At 36.6% G+C, this 11,702-nt stretch overlaps 1 protein-coding gene across 2 annotated transcripts in view; it reads right to left on the reverse strand.

The window, feature by feature from the left end:
* LOC120430358 (kin of IRRE-like protein 3) overlaps positions 1 to 1,643 on the reverse strand; it is a 450,977-nt gene extending 449,334 nt beyond the window's left edge. For both annotated transcript variants that reach the window (XM_052708963.1, XM_052708962.1), the window contains exon 1: positions 481 to 1,643. The gene's annotated coding sequence lies outside the window, so the exon portion shown is untranslated. The remainder of the gene's footprint in view (positions 1 to 480) is intronic.
* Positions 1,644 to 11,702: the final 10,059 nt, after the last annotated feature.

The following is an 11,702-nucleotide window of genomic DNA, read 5'->3' on the forward strand; positions in this document are numbered from 1 at the left end:
TTCCCAAAATCGTGAACAAGCGTTTTTGAACGTTTTTGAAAATCGAACCATGGGATTTGAACACTTTGTTCGTGGTTCCCATTTTCATGAAAGCTTGTTCACGATTTTGGGAGCTCATTTTTCTCCGTGTTCCCATACCCATATATGCAACAATGCAAATGTTGTCTCTACTATGGCAATGGAAGCCATGGAATGAACTGACTTCCGACTGACAGTTTTCCGTTCAAAAAAAAAATCGGTTTTATGGACCGTAACCAAGGACTTTCCACCCCAGAGTTCAAACTGACGACCATTGGTAACCATTCAGTTACGGTGTACCTACAAGATTTTACTGAATTTATAATATCTTCAAATACTCATTCAAGTTATAACAACTAGAAACCCCTCATCAAATCCAACCCCCAATCACGCCGCTGTCCGTGTTTTCCCGCTGCAAACCATAATTGACTTAGGATGAAGGTCGCCGACAGTGTACCGTACCTGTTACAAAATTACAAGAGAAATCCTTCCATTCCACGCGAAGGAGATACCAGGACCGGACGTTGAAACACTTCTGCTGCTGCTGCTACCTCTGCCGGTGATCCTTTCCACCCTTTTAATCCATCCGCCCGGTTGAATCCCTAATTGGTTTACGTATCATTTTGCACTGATTCTTTCTCAGTGGCGCGCGGCAGCCAGTGTTTGTCTTCTCGGTTGATCCTTTTAATCCTGATTGGCTTTTCTCGTTAGTGGAAAAGTCGCACTTACGTACACGTACACTCACAGTTTGGTAACTGTTATCTGGTTTAAAAATGACTATCTTATTATGTTGGCACACAGAAACACTCTGTATTTTACACCAAATTTGCCCGCATTCTCTCTTTCCCTCGTTATAATGGAGGGGGTTTCCCAGCACGAACGATGATTACACACTTTTCCCTTTTTCCAAGGATTCGTTCTGGTTATGAGCGCGAGGATTCACCCTCGTTCGAGCACTTTACGCGAAGGATTCGGCCCGTTTTTATCGCTGCATCCTCTGCACCACAATCATACACCGTAAGGGGGTGGGAGGCCAATCGTACTACTCTTTACGAGCTCTGGCTTACACTTTGACACATTCCGAAGGATGAGAAAGGGATACTCTTGGCGGAATCCCGGTCCACATAAATCCTACCACGGTAACAAACCTGACGGCCTGGTCTTCAGTACTTTTTTTACGTATTCAATCCCCTTAGTCCGGCTTATACGAGCATTCGGGATCTGTTGTATTCAAGGGTTTCCTCCAATTCCGAGGAAAATCCTTTCCTTGAGTTGTTTTTCTGGCTACTCTTCACTCTCACACGCAACACTCGAGAAATCTCCTCTCTTACTTTTTTGCTACTGAACTTCTTTCGAATCTTCCCCACAAACTCAATCTGTTAGAGATTCTTCACAAGCCCCCCTCAAAAGGAAACGGCCTGTCAAATACACTTCAACACCTCCGGCTCTGGCACCGTATTCACGTGTACCAAGAAAGCAATTATCACCCTCCAACACGTAACTACTGATTACAAGCAAATCTCCCAGAATCCCTTCACAGAAACGTTCCCGTAACTCCACAGACGACCACGAGGGCCGTACCGTCCCGGAAGCGAAACACCCCCTGAACGCGAACCACAACAAGCGTTCCGAACCAGTGTCACGAGAGTACTGAAAATCCGGAAAATTTATTCGAAATCATTGCTGAAGACTCCCCAACATCCTCTCCCAACTCTCAGCCGAGAGAGAGAGAGAGCAGCTCGCTCTCCGCGCTAATCGAGACCAAAACAAAAAGCGTTGCGTTTCATTCAGGAAATTCCGCTAACCTGGATCTAGTAGCCTTCGGATGGGTCGGTCCTAGGTCAAGACGGTATAGCGGTGACCGGCAGTGCAGCGGGAGGAGTTCATTCGAGAACGAGGGGTCACGAAATATCCCGGACATGCGCACTGGAGCCCGGGTGACAAGTTTGACGTTTGCTCTTGAACTTCTTGGGTGGCCAGTACTGGAGGACGTTACAGACCGAGTCACCGAACAGATGTTACAAAGTGACAGTTTGTGAGGGTAAAGTGGGTTAGGGATGTAACGGGATGAACACTTGGGGAGAGGAAAGTTCATTACAAGAAGGTGAAGAATATGTGGTCGATGGACGAGACGTCTGGTGGAGGGTAGCCGAAGTATTCATTTGAGGGATTTTCTTTTGACTACTTTGTGTGCGTTAATTTTAGTTAATTTAAATTTAACTATACTGCTTATGTTTGCGTGAATGTTCCATATGCCTTTTCATCACGTTTGAGTTCATGATGCAGCTTAGATCTTAATGAGTAATGGCCTATCTACAATCACTTAGCTTAGAATAGTTAAGTAAAGTAAAACTTAGAAAATGTACACAACTTACGGCCGTCATCCACAATCAACTTAGAAAATTTGCTGGGCTGATATACGTTGCTATGCAGTTGTTTGTTTACCTTTGATATGGAAACGTCAACTTACCGTAGATTTTGAAATTTTCCAAACCAAACGTCAGTTTCTAATTTGATTACTTTTCCATTGTAGAAACTCAGATTCATTTCCATTGACTCAAATTCCTAAGCTAAGTGAAATTTTCTAAGTTAAGTGATTGTAGATAGGCCATAAACCTTTTTTCAGTACTTTTTTTTAACAAAACTAGCGAAAGTCATTTTATTTTCCCGCAAAACGTTAACACGTATACACTCATCCCTCATATTCGGAATAGTTTACAGATCGGCCAATGTTCAATAAATCATATAAAATCGATAATTGAACATAATGATTTGCTTTTACCTTCATGTGAAAGCTTTTCTTGCGATCTTTCGATTGATGTATAGACCGGCTGTACATTTTTACGATTTATATCAAGTTTTCGAAGAAAAACATTGACCATTGAAATCCACAAATTCGGAACACTTTTTTTTACGATGTAAACAAACTTTTTTTTCTCTCCAGGTGTACATATTTTTTTGCAAAATAATGACTTTGCACTCTGAAACCAATAGAACTCATGGTTAGTGATGTTTTATGAATGGTCTGATAACTTTTTTGTGAAAATATCAGTTAAATTCAGGTGTTCCACGATTGTGGGAGACACAATAACATCCCACAATCATGGAACGGGCAATTTGGAGGCAGTATTTTGCTGCTCTAGATAAAATAGTCTTGAAATGCAGTTTTTGTTTGAAAAGTATTACTTTTACTGGTGAAATAGCAAGAGAATGCCCGAATAAAGGCCTTAAAAATAGCAGGGTCGGCAGAAAAGTTGCATTTTGCATTCTATTGACAAATTACCACAAAAGTGTTCCGAATTTGTGGGTGTTCCGAATATGTGGGATGACTGTACTCCTGTGTGGGACAACTTGGCTTGACCTTTTCGAGCTCTAATTTAGAATTGGCCTAGTGTTGGGTCACCGGGGGTACCCGAATTTGAACAACCCTAATATACCTGACGAAAGTCACCAATTCACACAAAATTCGATTTCCGTGCAAGTTTGCTCTAAGAGGTAATCTCGGTCTCTCATAACGAATCCAACGTTCATTTTTCGATATTTCATGATGGTGGAGTGGTACGACCCTTTTCATTTAGTTGGATTTTTACTAAGGGACCATCCATAAACCATGTGGACACTTTAGAGGGGGGAGAAGGTGTTGGCGGTTGTCCACACTCCATACAAAAAAGTTTTTTTTTTGTATAAAAATTGTCCCCGACGGGGACACGTGGTTTGTCGATGGTCCTTGAATGGGTTTTCAGTGACCATACCTCAAAACCGTAAGGAGATAGGGTAGAGGACCCAGAAATCGCCCACTTTATAGTGGGAAGCTAAGAAATTTGACAAGCATTTAATGACAATTTATGGTTTTCGGTTCTACTAGTTGTAAAACTTTGACAAACTATTTGTTTTTATATTTCCACAAGGTTTGTATAATTTACATGTTCATTTTTGATAAAATTTTGCGTTTTAATAAAGTTCTGTGAAGAGCCTATTTTCGCCCCCCTAAATCCAATTTTCGCCCACCCTTGGAACCAGTTTTCGCCCACGACAAAAATCAAGAAATCAAATAAAATTATGGCTCAAAACTAAGTAAATATGGTCTCCTATTGATTCACAATATGTTCCCGAAGCTCAATTTCATTGATGTGCACAATTTTGTCGTAATATTTTTAAATTGAAATTCAAAAAACCCTAATTGTTTTTTTTAACAGATATCCCACTAATTTTGAGGTTCTAACTAAAACCAAAACATGTTCGAACTCATAAAAATATGACTTAATCAAAATTCCGGATAGAACTCATGTGTCCCTATTCACCCAAGATAAGGGCACACAGCTACAATTAGTTCCATGTTGTTGTTGATTTCATTAGGGGAACTTGAACCCTATGGGTCATTCGCTCCCGAATTGACTCAATAGAAAACTTCGAGTATCTCTTAAATAAAAATATTAAGCACATGTGCTATTTTGGAAGATGTTGTGTAACTACTTTTCCCTCCTTTGCTCAATTTGTTCTACAATGTACCAGTAAACTCTTACCACGTTTGAGCTAGGTGTCTCATATCTGAGTTTAGGTTAATTTTTGAACTGATGTTTTTACCAAAACACCCTGATGAATGAAATAAAATAAAATAAATAATTAACCTTTAAAAATGATCTTGAATGATCCAAAAATATTTTCAAGAACATTTCGCTGCGATTAGATAAGTTTTTATGGTAAACGAAAACTGGTTCTAGCTAAAATCCGAAAACACAACACTAGATTTCGCCCTGGACGAAAATTGGATCTCATGTTTTTTCATGACCCCAATAATCGCCCACTTTATTTTATTGAAATAACCTTTGGTAAACTTTTGAAACAGGTAAATCACTATATTTTCATGAAATTCAGACATGCAGTGAAGCAAGAAATTATTCAGATACATTATTTTCTGACGAAATGAGTTGTTTTCCCTCATTAACATTATTACCCGCTGTAGTCGGAATTGACAAAAATATGGCGGCTGCAAAAAGGCTTTTTTTAAATGCTTATAAAAACTTAATAAACAATAGAAATTCACTAGGAATGTTTCAATTAGAGCTAGAAATGAATGAATATGCAAACCTGCATAATAAATTCAACCAAAAAATGGTATAAGTTAGCTAAATACAGTTTAAATCCAGTAGGTGGGCGAAAACTGGGTCCTCTACCCTATAAATTGGACGTCATTTTATGGGAAATTCATCGTACTTATGTAATCTGTCATAACTCAGAGAGGTATTTTTTCATCTAGAACATTTTTTTAATTTTTTTTTTTAAACTTGTTAATATTGATTTTAATATTTTTGATCAGTTTTTCGAAGTTCAAACCCCTAAAACTCATTCGCGTGTATTTGAATGTATTTTTTTCGAAAATTTCAGCAAACTTTGCGCGAGAATGAATAGGGTTAATGATTTTTCACGATTTCACGGATGCCACTTAATCCGTGAAATTTGTCCTTGGCCGTTTAATTTGGTGAACACAGTGAAAAGCCGCTATATTCGAAATAACATGTTTTCCTATTGCTTCTCAGTGTATTTCACACCTAAAATCCCAAGCTCGTGAAAAAGGCAAAGTTTCCATACAAATTTACCATTTTTCTCAAGATTGACTATGACAAACATTTTGCAAGACTTTTTTTGTTGTGCTGTTCATGATTGTAGAATAATAATATGAAAAACATGTTTTCATAGCATCAATGAAAGAAAACGTTAAAAGAAAATTTTATGAGTATTCTGCAATATTATTATATTTTTAATAATTTTCATATAATTTTCCGGAATTAAATAACTTCCATTACTCCAATTTCTCTCTAATATCATGACAACAGACACTATTGTGTTTTAATAATTTTACTGATTGTACTTTTGGTGGATCTTTTGTTTAGGACGTGTTTCGTTTCAGAGTTATTATATATAAATATAAATTCTACGAAATTTCCAAATTTGTTACATTCGTTTTTTTGCAATGATTATTTTGTGTCAAAGGGTTATATTTCTTGACTTATGTATCTATCTATCTATCTATCTATCTATCTATCTATCTATCTATCTATCTATCTATCTATTTATCTATCTATCTATCTATCTATCTATCTATCAATCTTGTTTACATCTATCAAAAAAATAATTAAAATATTAAAAAATAAAAAAAAATAAATAAAAATACAAAAAATTACAATTATTCATCAAAGTAATATAATTTTAGGAAAAAAAATCTGGTCAAAACTATAACTTTTTCAAACAACTTTTTCGTAAAACTCAGATAACCCGTAAAAAATAAATGCAAATCCCTTATTTTAATAAAAAAAATTGTTCTTGTCTGCTCTACATCTTTGTAGAACATTGTTACGGTCTCAAAAGTAACCCTGCAAAGTTAGATAAATCATATAATTTAAAAATGAATAATTATGTTTGGGGTTGAAAAAAAAATTCCCTCTGGGTAATTGCAGGTTCGGTTAATTTTTCATAAAATTACATGTTTGACCATTTTTGACAGTAAAGTAGCGGGGATGGCGGTGATTTCAAACATTATTTTTTAAATATGTTTTATTTTCGGGATTTTGAGTACGACTTCAAACCGGTCGTTTTTGAAGGCTGAATCCCAGAAGCAAGCTTCCCATGCGCCAGTGCCAACGCACACCGCGGGTTTGGTTTTCTAGCTTCGGTACGTGCCTGAACCCATTTATGTATTGGTATCTTGGTACATCGTACCAGCGCACCACGACACTCTCGGCTCGCCCCATCGGTTTTGTGTCTGGCACTCACCCATGGCATGAACCCAGCGTGCCGTGGTACGTGTCGTGGTATTGAACCCGTTTTGTACCGCCAGCGCGTACCACGACACGTACCTCGGCTCGTAACGAGTGAAGCACCTTGGCTCATATACCGGGTTCATGCCATGGGTGAGTGCCAGACACAAAACCGACGCGGCGAACTGAGAGTGTCGTGGTGCGCTGGTACGATGAACCAAAATACCCTCGGTTCGTGTGAGTCGGGTACGGGTGTAAACCGAACAAAGCAGGCGCAAAGCAAACCCGAGGAACAAGCGTACCGCGTGTACCGCACGGTGCAGGGAAGCTTGCCCAGAAGCTTATGGTTAGATTTCTTAAATTAATTGGAAATTATTTAAATCGGATTAATTTAAATCAGTGCAGTGGAGAGTATAAACCAACATAAATTCGAGAATTTTTGCCTTCCTCACTGAGGTAAGGCTATAATCCTGCTCTAAAATTGAACTTTGTATAAAAACGTCGTAGACCCACCTTCATGTATACATATCGACTCAGAATCGAAAACTGAACAAATGTCTGTGTGTATGTGTGTGTGTATGTGTGTGTGTATGTATGTATGTGACCAACAAACTAGCTCATGTTTCTCGGCACTGGCTGAACCGATTTGACCCGAACCTGTTGCATTCGACTTGGTTTAGGGTTCCATAGATCGAGTTTTATACAGATTGAAGTTTCGATAAGTAGTTCAAAAGTTATGTATAAAAATGTGTTTTCACATATATCCGGATCTCACTTAAATGTATGTAAACTATGTCCGGGTCCATCATCCGACCCATCGTTGGTTAGGTTATCAAAAGACCTTTCCAACGAGTCCAAAACATTGAAGATCTGGCAACCCTGTCTCGAGTTATGACCACTTAAGTGATATTTATGTACTTTTTGGATGCCGGACTTAAATGTATGTAAACTATGTCCGGATCCATCATCCGACCCATCCTTGGTTAGGTTATCAAAAGACCTTTCCAACGAATCAAAAACATTGAAGATCTGGCAACCCTGTCCCGAGATATGTCCACTTAAGTGATATCTATGTACTTTTTGGATGCCGGATCTCACTTAAATGTATGTAAACTATGTCCGGATCCACCATCCGACCCATCGATGGTTAGGTTATCAAATGACCTTTCCAACGAGTCCAAAACATTGATGATCTGGCAATCCTGTCTGGAGGTATGGCCACTTAAGTGATATTGATGTACTTTTTTATTCCGGATATTAAAAATAGATTAAATTTTTGTACAATTCCATCATATCAGCCATTGTTGGTAATAAGTGAGGAAGGCTCCAACCACATAGGTGGATTAAGTTAGTTTTTTTTTATAACAGATCAAAATCCAAATCAAATTATTCGCTCTACAGCATTGCCTTGGAGTTCTCGATTATATAACAGATGTAATTACGAATAATTTATAAAATTGTCAAACAATTTTATAAATAATTATCTTGTATGTGTGATGCAAAATCCAATTGTATTTTGATAAAAAATATATATACAAGATTTTCTTTTAATTTGAAAAATTAATGAAACTCGGCTTTCAACAGAATTCGTTATCAATCTTAGCGGGGAATTCATTCAAATACTCATATTTGCCACGTCTTACATACAAAATATTAATAAATATTAATGTAAGGGACACTTAATCAGCACTTTCATTCGACTACTGCATTGAAAACCCGATTTCAACTGATATCAAGTAATAATAAGAAAATCAGCAAATTGGATAAAAGTAGCTCCAAATCCTCCAAATCCTTCACCTGCCAAAGGTATGTTTGTTTTCGGCAACAATTCCAAACATAATGTTGATCAATAGCAATCTTCTTACCTCAATGCGACCATTTATGTTAATTCCCCCCTCCCCGCTCTAGCCACAACCTAATCGGGCTTCAAATCGATTTGATCTCTAATTCATCTAATCACCACCATTTGACGGAGAGCAGCCCAGTAGACAAACCAAGCTCATTAATTACACGCAATAATCAGCAACCACAATTCCAAATCCGAAGGGTGTACCGCCACCAACCCAGAGTGTTTGATTGCAATCACCACCAACGTCTCGGCCATGCAACTGCAATGGGTTTACGGGGCAGTGCACATCTATCAAAGCTCATTTACCTCAAGCCACAAATCCAATTGTTTTGTTTGTGTGCGAGGGTGTTTGTACTTGTGTATTAAGACGGGTGGGAAAGTTGGACAAAGGTTGGCCACGTGTTCCACTTTCGGGGGGAAGGAGCTGCTTCTGGAGACACCATAATTCATCCTGTGCTGTAAACTATTCAGATCACGTGTTTACTTGATTGAATCGAGAGAATGGTTCGGACAACCGTGTTTTGTAAGATTATCAGCTTTTTTAATACGAATTCTCTGATCGTTTGTCTGTATTATATTTTGTGAGGAATAAATAATTTTTTAAGTGAATTTTTTGATAAATCCATGGATCAATTGGACGGTTCTATAGCCACAAGTATCAGTACTATTATTTAGCTAAATCATCGCTAAACAATTCACACAACCTCCTGTGCTTTCCGTTGAACAGGTCCAAACACGGACAGGTCTTCGGTTTCACACGGAAACGGATTCATTCGATTTGCCGCATGGCTGATCCACCTGGAACACGGAAAAGTTAAGTTTTATGATTTATATGTTTCCATATCTTCTTAAAAACAAACTTTAAGAATGAAAAAGAATACAATTTAAAAACATCAACAATTAAAACTATTTTCATCAAAATAATCTCCGTGTGTACACATTAGCAGTAACTAAGCATATGTAAGTTCCTGAAGGCAACGCCACCACCGAGCGGTGACACGTGGTTGACCTAAGCTTAGCAGAGTTTTGGTTAGCCCTGTAGCTTGTGAAAAGGGATTGTGCAAATTGTCGTCGGCTGCCGCTCTCCAGAGTGCAATTAACATGATAAATGGATACATAATCGGATGCACTGTGTTTACATTAGGTGTCTTCCAACTGAAACAGCACCGATGGAGGAGAATACCAAACGAAGGAGAAACAACGGTAATAATTAGGCTTAGTGATTTTTCACGCTCAAAAATAGCAAATTTCACGGGGACCTCAATTTCAAAACACCGAATTTCACGCAAATTTCGCGGAACGTGAAAAATGTTAACGTGAAGACTTCCATCATTGTCATGATTTTTCGTTCAAAGATATAATTTTCGCGTCGCTTTCAATATTTTGACAAAATTCCTTCAACAAGTTGTTTAGAATAGTGCCCTACACATGCTGATTCCTTTTGGTAACGATTATCCGATTCCTTGTAAAGTTATGGAAATCGTCATTAATCAATGATTGCCAACTAGGACGTCAATGACTGTGCCACAAAATTATATAAATTTTGAAGCACATTTGATTTAGATCAAAAATTCTTTCAGTGGCTTCAAGAAGGCAACAACCGGCACATGCTGATTCCTTTTGGTGCTGAAATTCGTTAAATTGAATTTAATACAGAATAATTTATATTGATGATTAATTTTCTTCGAAAATGATCAACGGCTTCACCTTAAAGTAACTCTGAAAATCTTATGTTTAAATCAAAGAAACTACTTTTTATGCTTCATTATATTATTCTTCAATAAACTGACGTGAACGTGACAAAAAAATCTCCTAATTATCAAAAAAATAACCGTCTGGATTATGGATGGGCTCAATTTATATTTTGAAACAAAATGTAAGGCATGCGTTTTCTCATTTATTGAATTGCTTTTTTAATATTCAACTAAAAAAGGTTAAAAAGTTTTCGCCGATTTGCTTCTGTTTTATCAATTAAAATTTTATTGAATTTCATATCAAAGCAAGATTCAACAATATTGTCCATCCAAAATATGTAAAATAGTTTAAATTTTCTTCAACATTTAGACCATTCAAAATAATTTTTAAGGTTTTCATCTCTCTTTAAAAAAAATAAATTTAAAATCCATGGGCAAAAATATTATAAATTGTTACGAAATCGAAATTTTTATTCAAAATAAGAACAGAAAACAAAAAAAAATTAACTTTCAAGGGAATCATTTACACAAATAATCAATTATTTTTAAAATAAAACAGGACTCAGAACAAAATCTGAAATGTTTGAAAAGGTGATTTCAAAGATTAAAGATACTCATCATTTTATTTTAAATAAAACAAAGCTTGATTCTTTTAATTTCTTTTGAAATCATACATTTTAAATAAAATAGCAGTTACATTTGTACTACAGCGAATTAAAATATTACTAAATTTAGTTAGTTTCTATAGAAACTGAAAATTTTAATAATTCTTCAAATGGTTCATATCAAGCTTATCAAACGAAGACTAATAAAATCTAATAGTCTTTATGGTTGAAATATTTATTATGAAGTCATTTGGAAAAAAGTGATTTGAGAAAATTGATAAATTTCAAGAATTTTTCAGCCTTCCGCGGAATCGTCAAAATTCACTAACCCTATATAAGTAATTGAACATAAAATTCACGGGATTTCGCGGAAAAAAGCCAAATTTTGCGAATTTTACGCTGTCAGCGAAATCGTGAAATTTCACTAACTCTACTTATGGGAGAACTGTCATTTCTATCACTCGAATCCGGTGTTCTATTAAACCAGGATATTCTCTCGCTAAATTCTACAGTAGTTCATAAGATTATTTTTATTCCTTTTAGAGTTCGATTAATTATTTTGAGAAAAATCGTTACATTTTCACACAAACATAACATTTCACGGGATTTCGCGGAAAAAGCCAAATTTCGCGGATTTCACGCTGTCCGCGAAATCGTGAAATTTCACTAACCCTAGTAATAATGTGTGAAAATGACGTTATAGTGAAATGTTTCTATCTAAATTTAATTAATCTAAATAATTCAAATATAAAATGTCGTCACATCTCAAAAAAACCTCTAG

The sequence above is a fragment of the Culex pipiens genome, chromosome 2 (genome assembly GCF_016801865.2).
Source record: "Culex pipiens pallens isolate TS chromosome 2, TS_CPP_V2, whole genome shotgun sequence".
NCBI lineage: Eukaryota > Metazoa > Arthropoda > Insecta > Diptera > Culicidae > Culex > Culex pipiens.